Genomic DNA, 25,623 nt, shown 5'->3' with positions numbered 1-25,623 from the left:
AACAAGGTGGATTTCTCTGCTAAAACTTCTTCTGCACAGCAGGCAGGTTAATAGGAGGTGATATTATTAGCTGTAAGCCCAGGCCTCCAGGGTTCCCTTTAGGCACAAGGTAATTTCTGGCAAATGCCACTCCACCCATTCCCGATTCTCTCTAATGAGGGGCTGTGAGTCAAAGTAGACCTGAGCAAGGACATACGTGATGGGAAAGGCAGCAAGAGTATGTGCCTGCTGCACCCCCTGGGTCAGGGTAGGGCTGTTTCTCCAGCCTAGGGAGTGCAGGGTGGTTCTTCTGAGAGCTTGTGCGTTTGGCTACCTGTCACCATCGTGTATGCCCCAACAGCATTTGCACAAGTGAGCTGCCTGCAGCTTCCCAAAGGACTGCTTTGCTTCACGCTGTGTGCTTTCCCCCTTCCCAGTTTATGCTGCTACGAAAACTTGCGCTTTGAGTTGAACATATCTCTCCATTAGCTGTTTCCCATCACTGTCAGGTTATATTTTTAAAGGTCTCACACACAGAGAACGAAATATGAGCATCTTGAGTGTTTCAGTTCCATGCTGTTACTATACAACTAAAATTCATCTCTCAGAAACGTGGGGGCTGCAAACTTTCCTGCTAGAAACACAAACACTTTGGAGAGAAAATGCTGGATGACAAGAAAAATAGCACTGCAAAAAGCAACAGTTCTTCAGAGATGTTCATTTTCCGTCCAGTCCTCACGTGCTGATTAACACCAGCAGCGTCTTCATTGCTGCAATACTTCAGCTTCCTATGGTGCTCTGCATTCGTATGCCGCGTTTCTTCATCATTTATCCTTGCAGATGTGGACATAGTGGCAGTAAAAGGGGAAATGCCTTTGCTAAGGTCACTGAGCAGATGTGGGAATTGGGAACAGAAGGTGGTTAATCTGATTCTTTCTTCTATAAAGCAGGCCAAGGCAAGGAATTTCAACCAAGGTCCTCTGGATGGCTCTGGGGGAGATGGCACAGCATCTCCAGCAGCCCCATTTCTAAAAGTAAAACCATAAAATGGACATTTTCATTTCACGTTACATTTTTCTTGCAAGTTCTGTTAAAATTTACGTGGCTAATCTGCTGGATGAAGCCCCTTGTGTACACAGCTGTTGCTACATCATCTCCAGAGGAGTTCTCCCCCTTTACACAAGCAAAGAATTGTACTTGAAATGTACATTTATTGTGTTATTTTGTCCAAACTCACATAATCATAGAATGCCTTGGGTTGAAAGGGACCATCCAGTTCCAACCCCCTGCTGTGGGCTGAGTTGTCAGCTTCTAAATCAAGGACCACATCAGGCTGCCCAGGGCCCCATCCAACCTGTCCTTGAACACCTCCAGGGAATGGGGCATCCACAGCTTCTTGAGCAGTCTGTTTTAGTGCCTCACCACCCTCTCAGTGAAAAATTTCCCCCTGACACCTAATTAAAATCCTCCCTCCATGCAATGAGGTCTCCCAAGAGCCTTCTCTTCTTCAGACTTAACAAACCCAGATCCCTCCATCTGTCTTCATAGGAAAGGTGCCCCAGCCCTGTGATCATCTTCACAGCCCTCCTCTGGACCCACTCCAACATTCTTTCCTGTGCTGGGGACTCCAAACCTGGACTCAGTAATCCACATGAGTCTTCACTAGGGCAGAATAGAGAGGGACTATCGCCTCCTTCACCATGCTGGCCACCCTTCTGTTGATGCAGCCCAGGATACCGTAGGCCTTCTAGGCTGCAAGAGCACACTGCTGGCTCATGCCCAGCTTTTCATTCACCAGAACCCCATCTTTATAGGGCTGCTCTCAATGAGTTCCTCTTCTAGCCTGTACTCATATCTTGGACTGCCTCAATGTAAGTGCAAAACCTTGCACTTGGCCTTGCTGAACCTCCTCAGATTCTTGTGAGTCCACCTTTTCAAGTCTGGCTAAGTCTCTCTGGATAGCATCCCATCCTTCTGTTGTATCAACTGCACCACTCAGATTGATGCCATCTGCAGACTCGCTGAGGGTGCACTCAATCCCGTCATCCATGTAACTGATTAAGATATTGAAAAGTAACGGTCCCAAGAAGGACCCCTGGAGGACATCACTTGTCACTGGCCTCCACCTGGACATAGAGCCACTGACCACAACCCTATGGCTGTGACCATCCAATCAATCCTTCATCCACTGAATAGTTCACTTTTCAAATCCATTTCTGTTCAATTTAGAGATAAGGATGTGGTGTGGGACCATGTTAAAGGTCTATGTCATCCAAAGTCCTATGTTGAGCAAATCGTTCGTCTACTGGAATATCATAAGCTTTGCAGTTCCTTCCTAGACATTACTTAGTACAAGTCTTTGGAAGAAAGTGATGTGCATAATTTACATAACAGAGGTTTACTTTGATACATAATTGAGACTGTCTAAAACACACAGAGCATTTATTCTGCCAGAGGCAGTTTTACTACTATAAATGTTATCCATTTGCATAAATGGAAAGGATTCCCAGATGGATAGATCTCTGAGGTGTTTTTATGTCCCCCTGAGGTCGCTGTTGTTGTTGTTGCTTTTAAATTATGTTTATTTTTTTAATTCAAAGCTGACATATGAATGTTTTGGACCACCAGTGAAACTATGATGAAATTAAAGAAGGTGGAGAAGCTCTATTATCTATTACCTTCCCTGCTAGAGACTCTGGGGGATGGAATCTGGAAGGACTGATCCTGTGCCATTGACTAGCTAAAAACTAGAGCTCAAAACTAGATTTTTGGCACAAATTATGGGAGGAGACTTGAGCACAGGGAAGCTAGTAGGTACTTCTCAGCTTCTCAACAGGAAAGCAGTATTCAGATGTCTCATCAAGCACAGGGATATTTTTGTGTAGGTTTGTTTTCTGATGTAAGGAAATATGTAAAATCTGGCTCATGCATGCATGAGGCAGTACTTGGGAAATAAATAAAATAGAAAAAGAGTGTTGCTTTCTCACCCAGTGGTTCTCTTCATGGATTTACATGAAGTCTGAAGTTGCAAGGAGGGACCTCTATGTCCACCTGCTCCAATCCCTGCCCAAGCAGGGAGGCCCACAGAAGTGCTCCCAGGCCCACATCCAGGCAGCTTTTGGAAATCTCCAAGGGAGGGTCTCCATAGCCTATGGGCAGCCTATGCCAGTGCTCTGACACCTGTGCAGTAAAGAATTGTTTTCATCTACAAAAATGTGCAAAGGAGAGCAGGAAAAGAGTGGAGAAATCTACCCAAGGATGTGGGCAGGATCTCACAGAATTTATCCCATCACATTGCCATCAACAGATTGGAATTACTTTCCCCCTTCTCGTCTGGCTGCAGTGTTGTACTCTAAGATCTGCCATAGGAAGTCACTCAAAGTGACTCCATAGAAAAGCCATTTCTGGTGTTGTATTTTCCTCATAGCAGCATGCCTCTGAGAGTGGCTCCTGGATGTGCAGCAGGGAGGGATGTGTGGCTGGAAATGGTGACCTGCCTGTATCTCTGTGCTGTCTGTATTACCCGTATGTCACATCAGGAGGTTAAGGTCTGAAGGATGATCGTGAGTCTTAACTGAAACTGTAATTGTGTGGTTTGTAGATGAGATTCCCTTTAAAACAGTGTAAGCTGCAAAGGGTTTTAAAAAGGAACGGTCCAGCCAGATTGGGCAGAACCAGCAGAGATTTATAATGCAATGAGTTTTTTCATTTCCCTTTGTCCCTGTGTTAAAAGTTTTCCTTTGACCATGAATGTCAAACAAGAGGAATGAGAGCACTTCAGAGGTATAACTGGCAGTGCTTGAAGTATTCCTTCACCTTACATTTGCCGAGCTGAAAAACTGCTGACTTTCCATCACAGGCATCCCAGGTCTTCCAGTCTGTTTTAGAAATTAATATAAAGCTCCAGGAAGAATGAGGGTCTGGAGGATTTAAAGCAAGCTGTGGAAAAATGGGAGTGTGGTGGGAGCTATACAGTGAATGCATATTTACTATATTTGGAAGCCGGAATGTGTGCACTTCCAACAGCTGTGAGCAATAACATTACAGGGGAAAGAACGACCTAATGGGTTCCTGCATGCAACTGCTCTGTGTTTTTGAGCATCCAGGGCATGAAATGCAAGAGCTCCCAAATTTCATTCGCAGCCTATGGGCCAGCTGGATGTTTGTGGAGCACCAACAGCACACAGTTACGTGCTTGTCAAAAGCAGCCAGAACCTCCATGAGTCACTATCTGAAACTGTCCTTTTGCCTCTTGAACAGGTGTGTCACTGGTCACTTTTTCCTCCTCCTTCTTAGAAACCAGGTTTCCCATTCTCTCTGAGGCCTGCCACACTCTAAATACTCAGGAAGCAAAACACTGGTAAGAAAAGGAGCGATGCATGTTGGGAGGATCTATCAGGATGAGATGCAGCTAGAGAGGCCAGGTCCGTGCTGAATTCATGACACCTACTGTGCTTGAGATGACTGTGAGCACTGGGATCCACACAACATTAGCAACCCTGAACCTCTGAGCAGCCCAATGCTAGTTACAGAAGACAATCTCTGGGGAAAAAAAAATGAAATAACATCCCATTTAGCAGATCGCCAGCTGAAAAAATGTCACCAACGTGCTTTCCAACTCCCTCATAAATTATTTTAAAATGTGAGTAATACTTTTTGAATAGGACCTGCGTGATGCTAAAGAACTGTCTGGTTTGCCCAAAAGCTGGGAGCAAACATGAGAATCTTCTGCCTGCAAACTCACACAGTGAGTTTATTATATCTGATAAAATTTAGAGGAAACTTCTGTTGTTGAGGGTATTGCAGTGAGCTGTGTGCTCACAGCTTGCTCCTGGTGCCAGCATAAGCTCAGCCTTATTTCTTAGTTCTGCTTGAACTTTTCAGAGCACATTATCCACCACAACCGGCCCAAACACTGATGGCAATGGGTCATCCTTGTGCTCAGAGCTCATTAGTATCAAAATCCAGACCTGCTCGTGATCAGATGCAGAAGAAATAGATGATAATGTCTAGGATGGCGAAAGGTCTGGAGGGCAAGGTGTGTGAGGAGTGCCTGAGGGCCCTTGGTTTGCTCAGCCCAGAGCAGAGGAGCTGAGGGGAGGCCTCATGGCGGCTGCAGCTCCTCACAGGGAGCGGAGGGGCAGCACTGAGCTCTGCTCTGTGTGACAGCGACAGGGCCCGAGGGAAAGGCATGGAGATGTGGGGAGGGTCAGGTGGGGGTGAGGGAAAGGTTCTGCACCAGAGGGCGGTGAGCATGGAACGGGCTGCCCAGGGCAGTGGGCACGGCCCAATGCTCTCAGACATAATTTTGAGTGGTTCTCTGTGGAGTCAGGAGTTGGACTCAGTGATCCTTGTGGGTCCCATTCCAACTCAGGATGTTTTTGTGATTCCATGATAATGGATCATCCTAGCCCCAAGCAGCATAGTCTTGCTCTTTAAATCTCTCCCCGCATCCCAGTCCAACCCCAGCAAGTGCTCAGAGGAGAGGCTGGCCAAGATGGAAGCCATGGGCTAGCTGGATTTTTGGACTTTCTCTAAGATCTACTGGGCATCATGCCCATGCAGGAGGAAGGCAGCATGCAGCTAAGCTCTAACCCCAGGCCTAGAGCAGCAGGAGCAGCCCAGCACCAGGCTATGGGATTATATTTGGCCACTGGATCATCATGGGCTACCCATAAAGCAGGTGGGAGGTGGCCTGCAGTCTGTATTCAGCTCAAGGAGTGACTGCTGCACCACATGCCCTGTCCTTGCCCCCTGCCCTTTTCATTCCTGTTGCTCTTTGTCAGGCACAGAAGCATCCTCCTTGTTGTCCTTACGCTGAAACATGCCCAAGGCAGTGAAAAATGTACTGTGCGGGGATACATGTGCATTAGAAAAAATGGGGTTTTATATATAATTGTGTGCAAATGTATGACTTTAAATTGGAAGGTATATTTTCATGAAGAAGAAGAAGAAGGGGAACAAAGTGAGTGTAAAGGGGGACATTTAGGGCAATCAGCAATGAGAGGAGATCTAGAGAAGAGAATTTTCTGTTTTCCTAATGAAACTATATACACTCAGGTACACCCGTATTTTGGCAAAGCACTGGAGACAGGCAGATCTCTGTTTTATCTTCACTCCAGTTCCCTTCATCAGATGTACAAGGCTTTAATGAAATGTAACTTAGAGAAAAAGATCTCTTTAGTGGCAGAACTGAAGCAAAATGACTTAAATTTTTTATGGCCTCAGTTTCTAAAAATATAAATGACTAATAGAAATCTTAAAATATTCACAAAGTCAGTATTCCACATTTACAGATAATGCTGAATTACCACAGGAGAAGTTCCTAAATGGGAATTTAATGGCTATCCTTGAACAGAAGGAGCAGGCTTCTTCTCTGCAGCTCTCATCCTACAAGGAGAAGATCTAGGGAACCACCAAAAGCTAATGGGCTCGTTAGCCTGTGCTTGGCCTTGTCACCACATGGTCCCAGATGCCACTGCATGCTGCAGGGTTGGTCCTCCTCAAGAGACCACACTGGCTGCTCTCTCCTATGCTGTGGTAGACCCAGTAGTAATAATATTATCATTTTTTTTTTAATACTTGTACTTTTACACAGACAACTTTTACATACACCATAGGGTTACATACACCACAGTGTTGAGACTAAGCCCTCCCCAGAGCACCATGGGCTCTTCTTTCTTCTGGAAAGAACTCAGATATCTGAGGCAGATTTCAGGGGCTGGTCCAGGAAACTGTGCGAGTCAAATGAGCTGCAGAAAACCATCCAATGGAGGATTTTGGTGGGATTTCACATTCCTCCTGCCTCCAATTCTGAGCCTGTCCTCAAAGCCCAGATGGCCTTTGCTGTCCCCCAGTTACATGAGAAAAGGTGATAGAATTTGCCCAACCCATCATAAATCAGGAAGCTGATATGCTCTCTTAGCAGTTCAGAAGATAAAATCAGAAATGTCAAGTGAGGCAGCACCAGCTTGACCCGGTGCTGAGAGACCCACAGGGAATAAGTGCTCGTAATAAATTGGCTCCTTCCTAAGATCTTTGAGGAAGATGAGAGCAGACATTGGAATCTAATATCAAGAAAAAGGCTGTTTCATAAACACATCTTGGGCTCAAGGAGGAGTGTCCCAAGAGGATGAAAATTCCAGAAGTAAAAAATGCTCAGAAATTTATTTCTTCAAATGCAGGCCTCTTTGCCAGCCATAGACAGGAGCTGGTGAGCAGCAAAGGTCCTGAAACTGTTCTGCTCCTACCTGGGCTCCAGAAGAATCATAGAACCATAGAATCACAGAATGGTTTGTGTTGGAAGGGACCTTTAAGATCATCTGGTTCCAACCCCCCTGCTATAGGCAGGGACACCTCCCACTAGACCAGGTTGCTCAAAGCCCCATCCAGCCTGGCCTTAAATGCTTCCAGGGAGGGGGCATCCACAGCCTCTCTGGGCAACCTGCTCCAGTGTCTTACCTTCACAATAAAAAATTTCTTCCCAACATCTAGTCTAAATCTACTCTCTTCCAGTTTAAAACCACCTCCCCTCGTCCTGTCACTACATGCCCTTAATAAAAAAGTCCCTCTCCATCTTTCCTTTAGGCCCCCTTCAGGTACTGGAAGAAGACAGCCAGGACTTGATTTTACTCTTGGTCAACATATGAATTCCATCTGTCAAAGCTAGCACTTCCATTTTGGCCAGTTCCTTTCGCTCAGCAATATCTCCCAGACCTCAGCTTTTACTCAAAATATCTCTCAGTTTCACTGATCCAAACTGTTTTTGCTGAATTCAAATGTAAAAGAAAATTTTACACTGGGACTCTTGCCTGTAGGAAACCCTGCTTTTGTTTTTGCCTCTGTGGACACCTGCGTTTATCTGGACCTCAAAAGCATTTATCTGGACCTCAAAAGCCTTGGATTTGATATCCAGCTCTGTCCCTGACCAGCTGTGTAGCTTTACCAATGTCGTTTGACATTGCTCAGCTTTCCACCTGCAAAACCCAGTATGGATGGAAAGCTGTGCACGTCAGCTGTCATCTGAGAGCAGGGGTGCAGCCAGGGCTGCTCCATGCCAGGACCCAATAGGGAAGCAGCCAGGAATGCAAATGCTGCTGGGGAATAGTGTCAGGAATATTGATTAAAATATAAAAGAAAGGAGAAAGCCTTCTGCAGCAATTACCTGGTTTCATCTGATGTGGCTTTCCCAAATCCTGGTAGGAACATAGGGCTTTACGAACTGCACAAAATACTTTTCGAAGAGGTTTACAAATCTACATGTCTTTCACATCGTTTTATTTTATGGTTTCTATGGTGGCCCATTAATCTACAATGAGAACATACTCTAATTTGAAGACAGATGATGATACAGGGATAAAATGACCTTTCCTTTTCCCTCTGAGAGCCCATGCATGTTCTTCACCAAGCACAGATTATTATGGTTTTGTTAGAAAGTTTCTTTTACCTCTCTTGGCTTCTGCTTTCAGGATCACTTTTATCTGGTTTGCTTCATAGGCTGAGTAACACTTTCCCCTGCATTTTGTGCCTTCTCTTTACTTTGTTTTCTCACTGCACAGAGAAATGCATGAAGCTGAGATGAACTTTCAATTTATAGTATCCGAGGGGATTTGAAATTAGGTCAGACAAGTTCAGCTATTCCCACAGGATAATCCTGTTGCTGTACAGCACTGCTGGACATGCTGCAAATGTTACAGGCTCCTGTTGGAGATGATTCATGTTCGCAGGTCTGAAGAGAGAAGTGGGGACATATTAAATGGATTCAGTCCAAGCATAGGGAAGCCAGCAGCCATCCCACTGCTGGGGGTTTTGCTGTAGTCATGCACCCTCTAGGAAGGACGCCATGCTGGATTTCTCCACTTTCATTGCAGTAAATCTGGACATGACATTGCTGTAACAAAGCAGGCAGCTGGGTCTGCATGGCTGTCACCCCCTCACAAGCCAAGGTCATTTGAAAAGTCTCCTGTGACAGATGGGCAAAAGCATTTCTTCCTGCTTCAAAGGCACAGGATGCTGCTTTGGAGCCAGTTTTTCTTCTGCAGGTCTTCTTGTCAGTGAGCAGGAAGGAAAATCTGCAAACAAAGGCAACTTCAGTGATCTTGGAACATGAAGAATAATGTCCTTCATTGCTGCCATGCAGGGCTCAGTGCAAAGAGCTGAACGGCACTGATTCCTACAGTCAAGGACGTATGGCCCTCTTGTTCCTTTGCAAGATAAGCCATTCCCAACTGGATATTAACTCTTCCTGGAAATGCAGCGTCAAAAACAATGGCAATACACTATCAAGATCCAGCACTTCCCTTAAGAAACTGTGAAGCACCAAGGAGAGCTTTGTTGCAGAAGAAACAACGCAGACATATAATGCAACAAGACATGAACATTGATGGGAACAGCCCGTGGCTTTGATGTTAGTTGCAGATGCACAGAGATAGTGCTGAGGCCACCTCAGAGGGTCCTGGTAAGTTCCAAATAGTCTTTTAAGACAGCATCTCCACTCTGCTTTGGTCATCCCTCTTTGTGTCTCACCCTGCCCAAGCCCAGACCATTCCTCTTCCCATGTCACCTGTTCCACACTCTGGGGCTGGTAACACAGCATGCAAGGACATAAGTTCCCAGCTCAGAACTATGATGCGAGTTAAAAAGAGCTCCCAGAAAAGTCTCCAGGGACAGGGAGGCTATTGGAAGATTTGTCACCAAAATGGATTATAGTAAACAAATAATTAGGTGATCTTGCTGCTTGAGAGCCTCCCTGTTTCTTTTCCCCCCTACTCATTTCCCCTTTTCTTCCTCCTCTTCTCCAACACCTCCTGGGATTTGAAGTGTTTATGGGAGTTAAGGCAAGTCACAACTTGGCAAATCAGAAAGCCTTGTTCAGCATCCCGATTGCCTGTTATTCCACTCCAGGACACATTAATGAGGTCAGGCAATGTTTCCTCTTGTGTCATTCCCAGAACATCCCAGCTTCTCTGAGAAAGGCTACGCTGATTATCACGATTGGCCAATGCTCCTTGCAGGTATTTAGTCTTGGTGAGGCCAGAGCTGTTTTCCCCATACTGGAGCTAACTCCCTGTTCCTGCTGCTCCACCTGCTTTTATTGACACTTCATGGCAGCATGTTAGCCGTTGCAGGTTCACTCTCAGCATCTTGCAGTTGTAGTGGGATCAGGAATGCGCAGAGAAGGTGACTGAAAAGGGTAACTTAAGTGCAGTGGACCTGAACATGGAGACTTTGGTGCAAAGGAGGGGAGGTGGATACTGTTTCATTGAAAAAGTGGAGAACTACTAAAAATAAATGGAAATAAGCAAAATAAATTGTCAGGTTCCGTCCTTGTTGCAGAAGGCATGCAGCTGCATGTTGTTCCTTTGGCAAGGTATAAGTGAGGGTAGACATGTCAGGAGGAGAAATGTACAGGAGAAATGTACTCTCTCCCCAGTAAGAAGAACTCTTTGAGCTCTGAAATCTACCTCTGGGTCAAAGAGCAGGAGTATTAATCAAGCTAAAATACAGTTTGAAAACCGTACAGTTCAACATATGCTGGCTGAAGAAATAGCATTGACAAAGTTGACGCTGAGTCTATATTAAAATACTCTCTTCCTTCATGACTGGGTTATTACCTGACTGAATGTAGTAGCAGGGTCAAGTTGGCTTTTTTCAACACAGTTCTGTTCTTTTATCTGTCAGCGAAAGGAGAGTCAGACAGAAAGGTGAGATGCACCCACAGAGCTCTTTTCCTTGAGCTGCTATCTCTGGGGGATGCCTTCACCACTCTCAGGGCCTCGTGGTGCACCCTAGGGGCATGCCTGGGATAGTATGGGGAATCCAAAGTGAACAAGAGCCGCTTCAGTCGTACCCTTGGCCATGGCAAAGCCATGAAGACAATAGGATGCTTTCAGCCTCCAAATACTGTATGCCTGCCAGGCAGAGCTATATGCTCATCTTGCCCAGTGAGTCCACTTCAGGTCCAAACGGAAGGAAGCTGGTCTTTTTCAGAACCTCAAACTTACATGAATATTTTTGTGCCATTCCTACCTATAATGGAATGCTTGTACGCCTGGGATCTATATTTCTGCCTCCTACCTCCACTGCTGTAGTAAAGAGCATCAAAAGCTGGCATGTAGTTCAAAGCATTTGCTTTGATGCAGTCTTGAGCATTCACAGATGTGGATTTTAAAGTATCCTAGTTTCAGTAACAGGTCACACCGTGTCTGCAGATTTTATTAACTTGAATAAAACAAGATAAATCTCGTTTTGTGTACCTACCATGAAAAATGTCAGCTGAATTGGGTTTAAAAAAGGGGAAGACAAATATTTTTAGCTCTGATTCAATGCACAGCAGTAAAGACCTCAAGATGTATGCCTTAGCTAGGAGGGAGGAGTGATACAGAGGCAGGGATGAATAGCCCTGGAGAAAGAAGCAAAAAGAAAGAGGAACTTCATAAGCTATTGCTGCTGCTGCTGTCTTATCTTGAACTGAGTACAAGAAACAATTGAATTACAGTGAAATAATTACTTGGCTAATGAGGGCAGACAGGCAATTGCAATATTCCCAGTTTTTTTTTTCCTTCCCTTTCCTGAAAATACTTAAAATAATTGATAGACAAAGTGGCTATTTATAAATACAGGCAGACTACTGAGCTGAGTACCGCTAAGCACTGAGAATGGAAACCATAATTTGTTGGGGATTTGGAAGCATTTAAAGGAGAAGCTTCCCTCAAGGAAGAGGTGCTGCATGCCACAGGAGCTTGCTTAGCAGCTTGCTGTTCAACACCAAGCTCCTTAAAAACCCTACCTGGAGATGCTGAGCCTTCTAATGAGGAGCTCAGTGGCTGTCAGACGGAGCACCTCAGCCATTTGTTTCCTGCTCGGGGGCTAACTATCCTGTTGGCAGGGAAAAAGCAGCTACCAGCACTGACAGTTCAGTGGTCCCCATTAGGGCTGCAAGCATTATCACCGCCTTGTTTACTGCAGGGCAATGAGTTCTCCTGGTGTCAGAAGCACAGCACGATTTTTCCCTCACTCGCATGATAGCAGCCTCTGCTGTTCCCAGGCAGGGCTAACTGCAGCAGGATGGATGGCAGAGAAGCTGTCTGTGCTCAGAGCAGCTCATGAGGCAATCTCAGCAAGATGAGGAGCTCCCACTGACAGCCAGCACTGTGCCAGCTCATTAAGTGCAATGGGAAAACATCTAGCAACACGGGATGCTAGATGCTTGCCGGCTTTTTTAAGCATCAGGTTTTCCAGCTCAGCCCAGGCCATCTCTAATCAGTGTAGTTTTTAAGCCTCAGCTGTCAACTGCTCGCGAGCAGTTTCTGAGAGCAAAGCTAGGAACAGTTTGCAAAAGATCCTTAGTACAAATCAGGCTGAAATCAGGAGGAGGTAAATGTCTCATTTTGTTTTGGTTGTCTCATGGCTGTGTAGGCGCTGCTTTGCTGAGGCAGAGACCGGTGTGTGAAGCACCAGAGTTTTGTAGCCCTGTGTGGCCACAGAGGTTCATTTCCCTGGCAGAGCGGCCCACGAGATGAAATGAGGCTGCACGTTATTGATTCCCACGAGGAGGGCAATACAAGTCAGGGAGACGAGAAGCACTATGGAAAAGCTCCTATTAGAACACATTGATAATGGTGACGTTCAGAAAGCCTCTTGTTCACTTTGGATATTGCTTGGCTTAGTGAAGATAAGTGAAGATGGCATATCTTGTAGCCTCTCCTTTGGTGATGAGGTAACTAGGTGACTGTAACCCGTCATGCTGATATCTGATGCCCCATGAGACTGTGTTGCTGAGTACAGTCAGGAGTGCAGGCGGAACCATAAGAAGGAGTATGGAAAAGACAGCTGCCAGAGAGCTTATCTAAAAGGTGAACATTTAGATCAGAAATCTCTTCCTCTTTTACTTTGTTTCCCCTCCTCTCCATATTTTGCCTGTGCCTTCTGTCTAGGACTGGATTCTGGGAAACTGCCAGCATGGAGCATCACTGCAGTCCTTGGCTCTGACTCTGTGCCAGCCTTACAGCGAGGCAGCATTAGGGGGATTGATATGGGCTTACCAGAAAGGAGACCATGACCTCCTGGTTCCTCCAGGTTAGGCAGGCTTTCTCCATGCCACGTTGCTTGGCAGAACCCTGTATTTCAGCCTCTCCTACAACAAAGTCCCTAGCTTTGTGAAGATAATATTACAACAGAGGCTCATTGTACCTATTGTCCAATTATATCAGCCTGTAACAACAGCTCCAAGTGAACAAAAATAGCTTTGACAGAATGAATTATAATGCTCTGTTTTATGACTAATTACAGTGCCTTGGTGAGATAACTTAAAAGCTGTCACAGTTGAAACTACATGACACCTTAGCTAACAGAGACGAAACTAGGAGTCAGGGGTATCTCAGGTCCTTGCCTGCATGTGTTTCTGAAACAGGCTTTGCCAAATGCCTCTCCTGCCCTGCAACCTAAATTTGGAAGAGATTTAGCATTTTCCTATTTTCCCTGATATATCATGGCCAATTATCTATTTATTTTAATCCACATGTCTGACAGTTCTTACTGCTTCTCATAGCTGTGGCATAGACCATCTCTTCTAGAGGACACTGCCAGTAACAGTTGCATGCATTGCTTAGGCATAAAAGGTGAAAGAGGACTTGCTGCAGCAAAAAAAAAAAAAAGCCCCACATCTTAATTGTGTATATCGGAACACAAACCTAGTAAAGCCACTGAAACTAAGCACATGCTGCAAGATAAGCAGCTGTTTGAAAGCATTATTGCATGGAGAGTTATGTCTCATCTAGGACAAGGTCTTCCAGTTTATTTGGATGCACACCCTGATCCAGTGTGACTTCATAGATGGGGAAGGGGAGGCTGTTGTATGGAAGGCCCCTCTCTATGTGGAAGAAATAGACTAGAGTTCTCCTCACGTGGACTGTTTTACCTCAGGCTCTTCAGCATGGCTATATGTGAGCAGCATACTGCATGAAGAAACGTAGCTGAAGCTGTTGGTTGCTTGGTTCCCCTTTGTCATGGGGCTATAGGGTGCCAACTTCCAGGGTGGTATTCCTATTTTAATTGCCTCTGCATTACTCAGTGGAACTCCGTCGTTTATCACACAGCAGGGCACCATTATGCAGCGCCTGCGCTCAATTCGGTTGCGTCACCTCATCTAAAATTAAACTCCAAAATAAAATGAATATTATCCTGTTTACTGAGCAGAGGTTTTTAGCTGGAGAGTTAGATGCTACAGTTCGCTCTGACATGCAGATCAGAACTGCATCTGACAGTTCGCTCTGACAAGGATAAAAAAAAGATAATAAGAAGCCTTCTCATAGCTAAGCTTTTTATCTGAGAAGCCTTACGGTATACAGCTTTATCTTGTTAATATATTAATCCAAGAGTCAGGTGGTGAAGATTTCATGGTTTGGAAATAAAATTGGGATTAAAATTGGGATCAAATGCAATACATGCCCGTGTCAGAAGCTATTGCAGTAATGTTTTGTTTTCGCACCCATGCAGAAATTCCAATTTGTGAATACTGCTTTGGAAAATCCAAGAGCTGACAGGGGAGGGTGGTGAAGGAGGGAAATATTTTCTTGGATGCACGCAGAATAAATGCGGTGCCTGGATGAGGTATCTCAAAACAAACAGTCCTCGACGATTTCTCTCCTGTCTGGCTTGACTTTAGAGCGTCGCCTGCACATAACGTACACAATGGGGTAGTGCCAGGGGTAAGGGAAAAGCCTGAGACATATCAGGCTCCGTGACCTGGCACTTCATTTTATTCTCTAGGTTTTCAGTTTTAAAAAGAAGGTAATGGCACTTCCAGCTGTAACTAAGATGCTACAAAGAAAGACCTCTGTGATGATTCTGGGTGCTTTCATTAGAAAGAGATGGTGGTGGTGGTGGTGGTGGGGACCCCAGCAGATGACTCCCAATCCTACACTGTTATTTTACCGTGTCTCAGATCTGTTCCTTTGAATAATATGGCAGCGCAGGAACCTCTGAGCATTTTGTTCCATGACCCAGGATCATCGGTTTTTAGAGAAATACCTTCATTTTTATCTTCCCAAAGGATTTGCTTCCTGCACATCCTTTCCTGGAAGTACAGGGGATGTATGCAGTGGGTATGAATGAAAACAAAAGAGGAGATGGCACCGTCTAAGGACCATGTGGTCCTTAACCCCACACAGAAAAAAGATTTGTTCTCAAATCTTCCAGGCACTTTAGTTTCCTTAAAATCCATTACCATCAAATAATTTCTTAAGTGAACTAACCGAAAACCTGAAATCTCTCCAGCATAGAAACGCTGCAACAGCTCTGCACGACAGTTGTTCTGATGCCTGGAGTCTCATCACAGAAGCAATAGGCTGTGTGCTGCAGTGAAGAGACAAAGGTTGGAGTGTTCAGTGTCTTCATGTTTTTTGCTATGTGCAAGTTCTTTTTGCTACAAAATCCCAAAATTACAGCAACATGATACCTCTGGACCTGTGTTTCCCAAGGAGCACTGGGTCTTCTATGGGATGTTCTAGGGCTGCACTAATTTTTGGTGTCTTACAGAGTGTATCTGGTAGAGCTTATACTTTGTAGGTAACTTCACTCAGATTTGAGTGTATAATAATAATTGCTACGTGGCTTAAAGAACCAAGGTGCCGAGCACACACAGCTTCTCTTAGAAGAGGAGGCATGATGAAGGCTGCTACACCAGGCTTGAATATATATCTGTTCTCCCCACAGAATCCTGTAGCTTCTGCTCAGGCAGGTGCTAAGGGTAAATGGAGTGTGTCTGATACTTCTGAGACCTCGAAGAACGTGGTCAGTGTTACTACCATTGCAATTTTCATTGTCAAATAACATTCCAAAGAACAAAAACAATTGGAAAGAGCAGTTCAATTTGATTCACCTCAGCTCGTTTAGGAAGCTGGTGGTGGGGCATTTAGGATGGAACACGCTAGATTTTTGTTTACTGCATGGCAAGAAAAGTGAAAATGGTTCTTCATCGGGAATCCAAGTCAGGCATTTAAACGTGTGTGCTTCGGATCTGTCTGAGTTCTGAAATTCTTTTTTCTCAGCCTTTTCCTGACATTTTTAGGCGTTAAATGTTAATGTAATTAAATGCTAATGTTACTTCAGCCTCTAACAAACACAGCATGCATTTTTCATGCTCAGAAAGCTTCACAGAAGTGTGGGAGTTTACTTCTTTTCCTTCAGCTTCCTCAAGTTTTAGAATGTCTGTTTGCAAAAGGGATGCCAGTAACCAGTCCATGTGTACCCAGACTGGAATGTGGCCAGCAAAGTGCAGAAGAGCACAGCTAGGGAACAAATGGCGGACACTTTAAAGCTGAAAACCTGGCCAGAGTGATGCATTGTATCACAGGGCTGTCCCATCAATGCCGTTAGTCATAATTTAATTATTTAATACAGATGCTACCAAACGTAGTAACTACAAGCTAGGAAGAATTCACAGTTTCATCCAGTATGGAGCAGAATTTTAATGTAACTTTAGCGTTTGAGGTTTTTTTCTCCTGAGTGATGGCAGACACTCTTTGCTGTGGGAGATGGAGATCTACTTGTTTTACTTTTCTCATACTCTGTGCTTCCGAATGGTGTAAGGGAGATCACATAGTTTAGTATCCCAGTTAAAGCAAAGACATCCCTCCACTAGAGGACCATGTACAGCTGAGGACAACGGGGTGCTGAGAGAAACCCTCGTTCCATCATCTGATGCTTCCTCTCTCTCATCCCTTTCAGCCATTTCTGCTCATTCGCTGCCAGTGGTACGTCCAAGACACAAGGAGCTGTAAAGAGCACAGGAATAAAGAGCAGGAATGGATGCCAAGAGGAAGGAAAGTAGGCGGCACAGAAGATGGGAAACAAAGCAAAAAACGTCTGGGCAACACGGTACTAGATCTTAAATGCTGCTCAGTAGGCCTGAATGGGATCCTTTTGGGACACCATCATATAATCCATGGGTTTGTAAATGGAAGCCATGGGCAATTTAGGAGACAGCATGAAGAGAGCTGCGTATCTTATCTGTAGACAGCTCCCGTGCTTAATCCAAAGACTGAAATAGGTAAATATTAGATATCTGGCCCAACAAAGTGACACAGTAGAGTGAGGTGAATCTCTTGTTGGGTGCTTTTTTCTTTTTTCCTTTAGCAGCTTAGATTAGTCAAATATTCAAGATTTTCAAGCTTTAAAGAAAAAAAAATCCTTAAAAGACCTTCTTTTCTTTCTTTTTTTCTTTTTTTCTCTTTGTTTTTTTAACAGTGAGCTTGGCACAGCTGTTTGTCTTTGCTGTCTGGCACTTTCAGCAAGAAGTAAACTGTATAATAAAGTAAATTTTGTTGAGACACGCCCTTCTCTTAAGAATTTTTTCTTAAGATTTTTTTTAAGGTTTAATTCAACACTTTAAATTGAGATTACAGTTAACTTTTTTTGATCGTTCCATTCTAGAAAGTGAAACTACTTAATACATTTTTTTTTGGACAATTTAATGGCAAAATGTGTGGTAAAGAATGTACTGGAAAATTCCCAGAGAATGGGAGAGACTCCTATTTTGGTCTTTATGTAAGTGGCTATTGTTCTGTTGCTGCTGTTTAGTTGTTTTCTTGACTTCTGTTTGATTTAAAGTAAGATCAGTTCTCGTCCTGCCTTTTTCCATGCACCAAGCTTGGTCTGATTTCCCTGTAATCTAACTTTTCCTGAAATCCAAAGGGAAGAATGCACCTGGTGCTACTGAGGAACTTGCAGACACTTGAGGGAACTTGTCTCTGACTTTCACCGAGGTCTTCATATCCTTCAGTAAGATGGTGAAATGTTTCTACTGGGCAGAGTACCTCAAATTACCGCTGTCAGGACGCACGCTTTGGCAAAACCAAACTAATTCAAAGCTTACGAAAAGGGAAACTATAGCACCTTTCCTGCTCCAAGGGATTTCTTTTCTAACAGTTCTTTCATCGTTTGTTCTTGTGATACAGAGTCATCATTGTGCCATAATACAATTACCAGCTTAAATCCAAAGGGAACTGGAAAATTTGTGTCACCTTATCTAAAAGCAGTGAGGACAAAAGAATAGAGACAGAGCAGAACTCCCTCCCCATTTCTCTTCAATCTACCGCAAAGATAGCAAGAGCCACCGAGTGCTTGACTGTGGCAGAATTACCCCTTTGAAAGCCAGATGGTATCAAGATCAGTTGATGTGATGCCATCTAGTGTCTTTGCCAACTGTCAGTATACGACTGCCTATCTCAACCATGCCCCATGAAGGCCCCGTGCTGATACCTTTCTTTATGTTGGGCAACATGCTGCTCTCCAGCTACATACTCGTTCTAGACGAGGTTGGATTCAGTGAGGGCCATGCAGATGGCACATCCTCATACACAGCGTGCAATGGCAAGCTTGGGTCCAAAGACCTCATGGAGCTGAGCCAATAACCATCAGAAACCTGCAGGCCTCTACTATAATCTCCATAGTGAAGTTCTCCAAAATAACTGGAGACCATACTGAGTCATCTTTTAACCTGCCTGTCTAAAAGCATACTGTCCTGCGTTATTAGGAGTAATGCCTGTAAACAGTGACATGCAGTGGAATAAACTGCAGGAAACAAAAGAGCAAGTGATGCCTGGGTTTCCTGAGAATCAGACTCCCCACCCTGAGCAGCAGGAAGGCTGTACAGCATCTAACAGCAACTGTATGTTTAGTTTGGGTGACTCACACCTGGTTGACCTAACAGTGTGATAGGTAAATCTCATCCAGTCCGAGTCAGCAACTGGCACCACTGATGGAACCTTAGTCAGCTTAAGCACAGTCACTCTCCCAACCATTTCTCCAAGCTTATTATCCTTACTGAGTGTCCAGTCTTCCTCCTGCACTATCCTAGGAGTCATGCATCCCCTGAGGTCACTGGGAAGGTGATGGGGTAGGAACACTCGACACCTTGCAGCATCAGGAGACAGGAACTCCTGAATCACGGGACGAGCACCCCATGCACATAATTATCTGCAACTGTAAGTTAAAGGCAGACATGCTCCATGACTAACAGGGGAAGAATGTGGCTAGTATACCAGGTGGCAAGGGCGTGTGTATGACATGGCTCTCTGCAGGGTGAAATCAGAATTAATCAACTGCACGCTCGGGGACACCTGGGAGAAACATTTAAAGCTGGTTTCACATTATGTAGTGAGACTATTTTTAAAGCAGGAGGTTCTCAGAGCCACTCCTGATCCACAGCAAAGTCTGAGAATCCGTCCAAGGAAAAACCTAAGTCCCATAATGTTTAGAACAATGTCTAGAAATTACAGCTATCTTATATCTGCTGTGTGGCTTTTATATTGATCCATGCTTAAGAACGTACCAGGCAAGTAGGAGTGAATGTCCTGTATTATGCCAGCAACAGAAGCACCCCACACAAAAGCTTGTGAAAGATGGCAATGGTGATTTTTTTCATGGCTCTTCAAACTTTGGAAAAAACTGTCTGAAGTAGACAGTTCTTGGCCAGAAAAAGGGTTGGAGTTGTAGATGTAACCTCTCCGGTAGTGTCATGCACTACAGAAAGAATGCTGTGATGTTCTACGTAATTTAAGCCCTTATTTAGTCAGCAAACTCCTCCCCTTAGGCTACATTCATTAAGTTTTGTTCATGTTCAACAGCACTTCGCAGTCCTTATGATTCCAGTTAAGCTGTTCACCAGCATACACATTACTGGGCATAAGCGAGGACAAGGACCTGGGATTAAAACAGCAAGATCTTCAGGGCTGTGGGATTTGCTTTGGGGGAGCTGCACGTTTTTTGTGACTGATACAGTATCTGGCAGCTAGTTAGTATTTCACCAGTTCTCTGGCATGGTGGCTCTAAGCATCATGTTTTTGGTGGTAATTGTGTCACTGCATAGCTATCTTCCTAATCATGTCAGCAGAATTAATGAGATCAGCTAGAAACAGCCTTCATTCTCTACCCAGTCGGACAGACTGATGATTCCTGTTTACACTGTGAGCCTCTCCTGCTGCATCTGTGGGCATAGATGCTGTGGACTGTTCATCACTAGGCCTCTACCAAAGCTCATCTTGTCAGTTCTGGAACATCCGTCTCATCTGTGAAGACTACTTTGAGACTTGACCCCACCTGCCACAGTCCTTGCAGGCCTTGCAGTTCGGTGCCACCTGCAACCTTTGTAAGTACACTGTCTTTCATCCCCTGTCTTTTCTGTCCCATCCCTCAAGTCGGTTGACCTATCAAAGAAAACAGTGAGGCTGGTGAAGCCACCCTGATGTTTTTTTTAAACATCTAATGGTCTTCCATGTACTTAAATTGTTTATGCCACATTCTTTCTAGAGACCTAAGTTAGGTTTAATAGGCCCTTCATTTCCTGATCAGTGCTGTCTAGCTCCAGATGCTTGGGGACCTGCTTGTCCTAGTAATTCAGTATTGCTCAGCTTGGTTCCACATGCACTCTGCCACCAATTCCACCAGGTGCTGCTGACCTGAGCACATCTGTCTTCTCTAAGTAGCCATCCTATAGGACCTGATTCTAGAGGTCCTATAGGATGGTCTAGAGGAAAGAATCTAGAGATTCTTTCAGATGGAGTACTATACCAGTTAATTCTATCAACAGCATGGGTCCATGGGTCCACATGCTCACATAAATCAGCACAGCACCATCTTGAATCATTCCGGGCATCCTTCCTCTGTCTCTATGGGAATTAGATCAAACCTTCACAGAAGACATTGTAATGATCATGCAGCTAGGTGTCGCTTGTCTGGAAGGCTCCCCAGAGAAGTTCAAAGTCTGCTGGGAGTGGCTGAGGTCATTAAACCATTTTAATTGTTGGTGCAGAACTTGAAAAGTGAGAGACTTTCTCAAGAGAGATTTTCTCAAGGGAGCTGTGCAGAGAATGGAAAAGATTCTCATGTAAGTAAGACGCTATGTTTTGCGTGAAAACTCTTACACAATGTATTTTCTGTTTCATAAACAAACGACCTGATGCTGAACAGAGCTATGGATTTGCACTGGGGTTTTGTCCTCTACAGATCTCATCTGAGACTCTGGGGCTAAGGAAAAAAAAAAAAAGAAGATTTTACTTTGTGGGTTTTTTGTTTTGTTTATTTTGCTTCTTAACAAACAGAAGTTTACACATGTAGAGACAGAGGAAGGAAGCAAATAAGTCTTAGCACAAGTAAACAACTTGGAGACCTCACTGCTCCTTATACATAAGGAAAATAAGGATAACTGAGTCCAAGTTTTGCCTCTGTGAATAGTTTCAGGATCTAAAGAACAACTAAATGAGACGTAGAGACTGAGTTGGCTTTATACTAAAAATACTCACCTACCAACAGAAAAAAACCAACACCGCAAATAGCAGAAGTTATAAGTAATACATAAGGTTAATCAGAATTGCATTGGCTGCTACAGTGGCTGCAGAATCACTTTCAGTTAAGGAGCTGCTTGTACGAGTTGACTAACGAATGCTCTGGAATCTCTTTGAAAAGGCAAAAGTAAACATAAAATGGATTTTGTTAAACATATTTTTAAAATTTGTTAACAAGAAAACTAATGGTAATGTTTTAAGTCTTCATTTAGTAGAAGGCGATCAAGTACCTACAGGTAATGAATAAATAATACATGATGCAAAATAATTTCTTCAGTGAAATAACAAAATGATTGGAAGATGAGCTTTAATATTTATCATTATTTCTGGCATTAAATATGCTTAGCTCTTGAGATGCATACAATCTCGCCCACATTTTTTTCATGAAAATCCATTCTGGGAGGAATCACTGAAACCTTGCCCAGGGTGACAACTGAGACACCAAGCTCGCAAGTCAGTAGTTCTGACTCTCTCTCCTGCCAAAATCACAACAGGGTGATTTATGGACATTCTTACAAGAGATCTGCCTGACTGGGCCTCAAAGAAAACATCAGTTGTGATACAGGCCCAATGTATCCCTTGCCAGGGAATTTCAGGAGATGTCTCCCCTGGAAGCCCGGAGCAAGCCAGCTTCTGTGCACATGACCTTGGTGACTTGGCCTGGGGTGAAGGAAGGCCTACATTTTGAATTCCTTTCTGGCCCCATGACTCAGGGAATATCCGAGTAATTAGCAGCGCCGCTTCAGATTTGGAGGACTGAGAACCAAATTCCACTGCTGTCTGAGGAAAATGAAAATCATATCTCCTAGCTCTGTAGGAGAACCTCTCTAACACGTCCTTCTCTTGCTTCCCTCCAGGATGAGCTGCTCCACTGTGCACTAATGAAAGAAAACGGTGGGCCAGTGGCTAAGAGCTCCTGTGGGAGGTAGAGATCTGGGTTTCAGACCCAACAGCTACCAAAAGGAAGGCCTAACTAAGGCATAAAGATGAGTCACTTCTGCTCACCCTTTTGGTGTAGTATTTCTGGAGGATGTGACACTCGTAACTTGGCAACAACAGCATCCATGACATCACTTAATCTTTTTGCAACATTTGGCAGCCATGTAAAATCCCTTACAAGAAAAAGAGCTCACACCACAGACATTGCATTTGTAAGAAAATAACATTCATGTGGCTATGTTCTCTGCTACTCTGCTTGTCATCCCCTCCCCAGGGATTTTACTGAAACATGGGCTTATTTCAAGCAAATTTGATAGAGAGGCTAAATGCCTCAAAATACCAAGTTCCTACAATTGCTACAAAAATTAATGGCCAAGTAGAACAGAGACATCCGAGATAGCAACACTGTAAAGAGACTGATGTATACTCGGCGTTAATATTTTACATCAGAAAATAAACAGAGGAGAGAGCCATCAGAAATCAGACTTCCTAAGTTCCATTGCTCCTGAAATTGCTAACTCCTACTTGTTATTACTTGTCTCAGTAACGCTGCCTTTTGCCTCAGGCCTCTGTTATAAATGTTTCTGAGCATATTCTCTCAGAAGGAAACCAATTATTTTAATAACTCCTTTTAATAAAAGTACAAACATTGCAGTTATTCAGTTTCCTCTTCAGGCCCTTGCCCATTAAGAGCTCAGTGTAGCAGGTCTGAAAAAACACTTTCCGGGTGGCTTCCTGCAAGCACACTGCAGTTGGTCACCTTTTCTTTCTCTGAGAAGGAGACATGCAAGCAACTTCTACTTAGAACAGCCCAGGAACAGCCACGCACACAGAATTTTCCTCTGAGTTCTGTGATGTGTGATTGCTCCTAAGTGCCATGCCCCTGACCCCCAAGGGCTGTGTAAGCAAGAACTGGGAAAGGCACTGCTATCACATGGCAGCTGCTGCTTGAGGACTGAAGGCATTGAGCAACACTTCCTGGCCCCTTCTGTCCCTTATGAAAGTTTACTGGTTTAGCATCTCTGCAACATAGATAATGCATCTCGGAAAATATGAAGATAGACTCAGATTTTAAGGCCGTCTTCAAATGCTGAGAAGTCAAGACTGTAAAACATAGAGCCCTCTAGGCTGATTCTTTACACGACTAAAGTCAATAGACATTGCTCAGCAGTGTCTGCACCAACAGTATCTTCATCTAGTCCATTGTTTGGGATTTAGGCAATTCCATGTCATTCTTAAACATTTCATTTGAAGGCATGGGAGAACCTCCTTCTTATGGAAAAGTTTAGTTTGTTTTTTTTCTTTCCACTTGGAACCACTCCTACTAGGGAAGAATCCCAGAGCCAGAAAGCAGATGACACTGCCCTACCCCTGGATTTTGCTATGCCACACAGTGATATGTGAAAGCACTGTGTGCAATGGGTGATGGCTGCTACAGAGGGCCTTTTGCAGGCATCCTTCCGTCTCCCCTCCCTATGGAAGCCTGCTGAGGTGCTCCTTAGCCTGGCATCTTCAGTGCAGCAGAAGTCAATTTTGCCAGCACTGAGAAGATTTTAATCCAGACTTGTCAAGCAGCCAGCTGCTGGGTTCAGCAATAAGCTGCAGATCCTGAGGAATAAGCCACCCACGGCATTTTGGAGCCCTCCAACCTGTTTGGGCTGATGGAGGTTCAGGAAACCCTGCTTTGTGGCCTCCTGTCACATGAGGTGCTGAGCAGTGAGGGGAAGCTCCCTGCCAGCCTGCAGCAGCAGGCCGTGATCAATCACTGAGCCTGCGATAGGGTTGAAGATAAACCCTAACATCTACCTGATGAATTTCACAAGAGCTGTTTTCTGTTGCCTACACTGCCTGTCAGTAACTTTTGCTATTGTTTTTTTCAGTCACTTACTGGCTGCACCTGGTGGTTAGCTTTCTCATGCTAATGGATTGCCTAACACTGATGTCAAGCCAGTCAACTCATCTCTTTTCTTTTAACCTTTTAAAATATAGACGAAAGCTGCACATCTTCACGTCTTTTCACACTTCCCAGAAAATACTAAAATGTGTCATAAGTTGACTCAGAGTTCAGCAAACTCCCTGCAACTTTCCTTTTCATAATGTTGCCAAAAAGAAGCAGGTTAAGGGCATAGTGGAATGGAATTCCCCTTACCAACCGCTGCACTCCGTTAGCGTGGATCATACTCAGGGCAGGGTGATGGGACACCCATTGCACCACTCTGTGCTCCGCTTCCTCATCAGCACTGCAGCTGTGTCCTGGCAGTTAACTTCATGCTGCAAGCTCAAAAAATGCCAAGTAGCTGCTGACAACAGAAAGTCCTGGACAAGAGTGGTGCGCGTCATTTTCTTTCTGGAGATGCTTCTGCTTCTCTCCAAAATGCAGAAAACCTGGAGCTGCCTGCAGGCGCGGGGCACACTTTGAAAGGATGTTGGCACTTTTCAGCTTCAAAACTTATTTAATGAGCCTAAGCAACCAATGGTAGAAAGCAGAAGACTGTGTTCTCCATTGAGAGAACAGCTTGCGGAGCTATTACTGTAATAACATTGCCTCACAAAGAATACTCATTTGAGTGGTTAATTGTTTCCAGCTCTGCGCTCGTATCATCCCAGCAGAATTAGGCCCAGCATGACTTCTGCTGCATTGGCCACTGTTATCGCAGCACACAGAGCACTTTCCAGCAGACAGGGAAGCATTTAATCACCTAAGCGAGCACTTTCACCGCTCCAGCAGTCAGCAAAGAGCCAATGCCCTAATGCAGCAAGTACCCATTCCAGTAATGATAATTTGCTAACTCTATTGCTCGGGCAAAGAGAAGAGAAATGTGTGATCTGCAGCAGAATATCTAGTGCAAATGTCAAAGCTGCAGTGCCCACGTGCAAGCTACAAGCCTGGTGCAGCTCCCTCATTCACATCACATTCCCCTCCTCTTCATCCAAGAAGCTGCACAAATTCAGCCTTTTATTTCAGGTGAACCCAGATAATTTTCATTAATTTAGCACGGGAAATGCACGTTGAAGCCACTGTTGCAAGCGGCTTAATTTTAATGAGAGGGCCAATGACAAGTCTTCACGTTGAAACACTCATGCACAGTGTTCTGTCTGGGTAAAAGAAATGTACGTGTACTGTCAGCACCAGGGTGCATAGCTGGCATCTGCAAGCATACATCGCTCCTTCTTTCAGTTTTCCTCTCCCTTCCTTTTAATTACACCCACCGACGGTGTGTAGGATTCATTGACATTGCAGTCAATACTGTGTGGGCACAGCAGAGCTGGTTGCCACCCAGCTCACTTGGCTACAGCCCTGATGCCAGCACAGCACGGGGCACGGTGCGGCAGCCGGCTGCGCTCTAGAGAGCTTCACCAG

General features: G+C 44.5%; 1 protein-coding gene across 1 annotated transcript in view; it reads left to right on the top strand.

The window, feature by feature from the left end:
* Positions 1-20,758: 20,758 nt before the first annotated feature.
* Positions 20,759-25,623, top strand: part of EEPD1 (endonuclease/exonuclease/phosphatase family domain containing 1) — a 65,122-nt gene continuing 60,257 nt past the window's right edge. Inside the window, exon 1 of the mRNA XM_046938127.1 lies at positions 20,759-20,866. The gene's annotated coding sequence lies outside the window, so the exon portion shown is untranslated. The remainder of the gene's footprint in view (positions 20,867-25,623) is intronic.

Source organism: Gallus gallus, chromosome 2 (assembly GCF_016699485.2).
Source record: "Gallus gallus isolate bGalGal1 chromosome 2, bGalGal1.mat.broiler.GRCg7b, whole genome shotgun sequence".
NCBI classification, from domain to species: Eukaryota; Metazoa; Chordata; class Aves; order Galliformes; family Phasianidae; genus Gallus; species Gallus gallus.
Note: the sequence above shows the minus strand (reverse complement) of the source record. Positions and strands in the feature narration are given on the sequence as shown.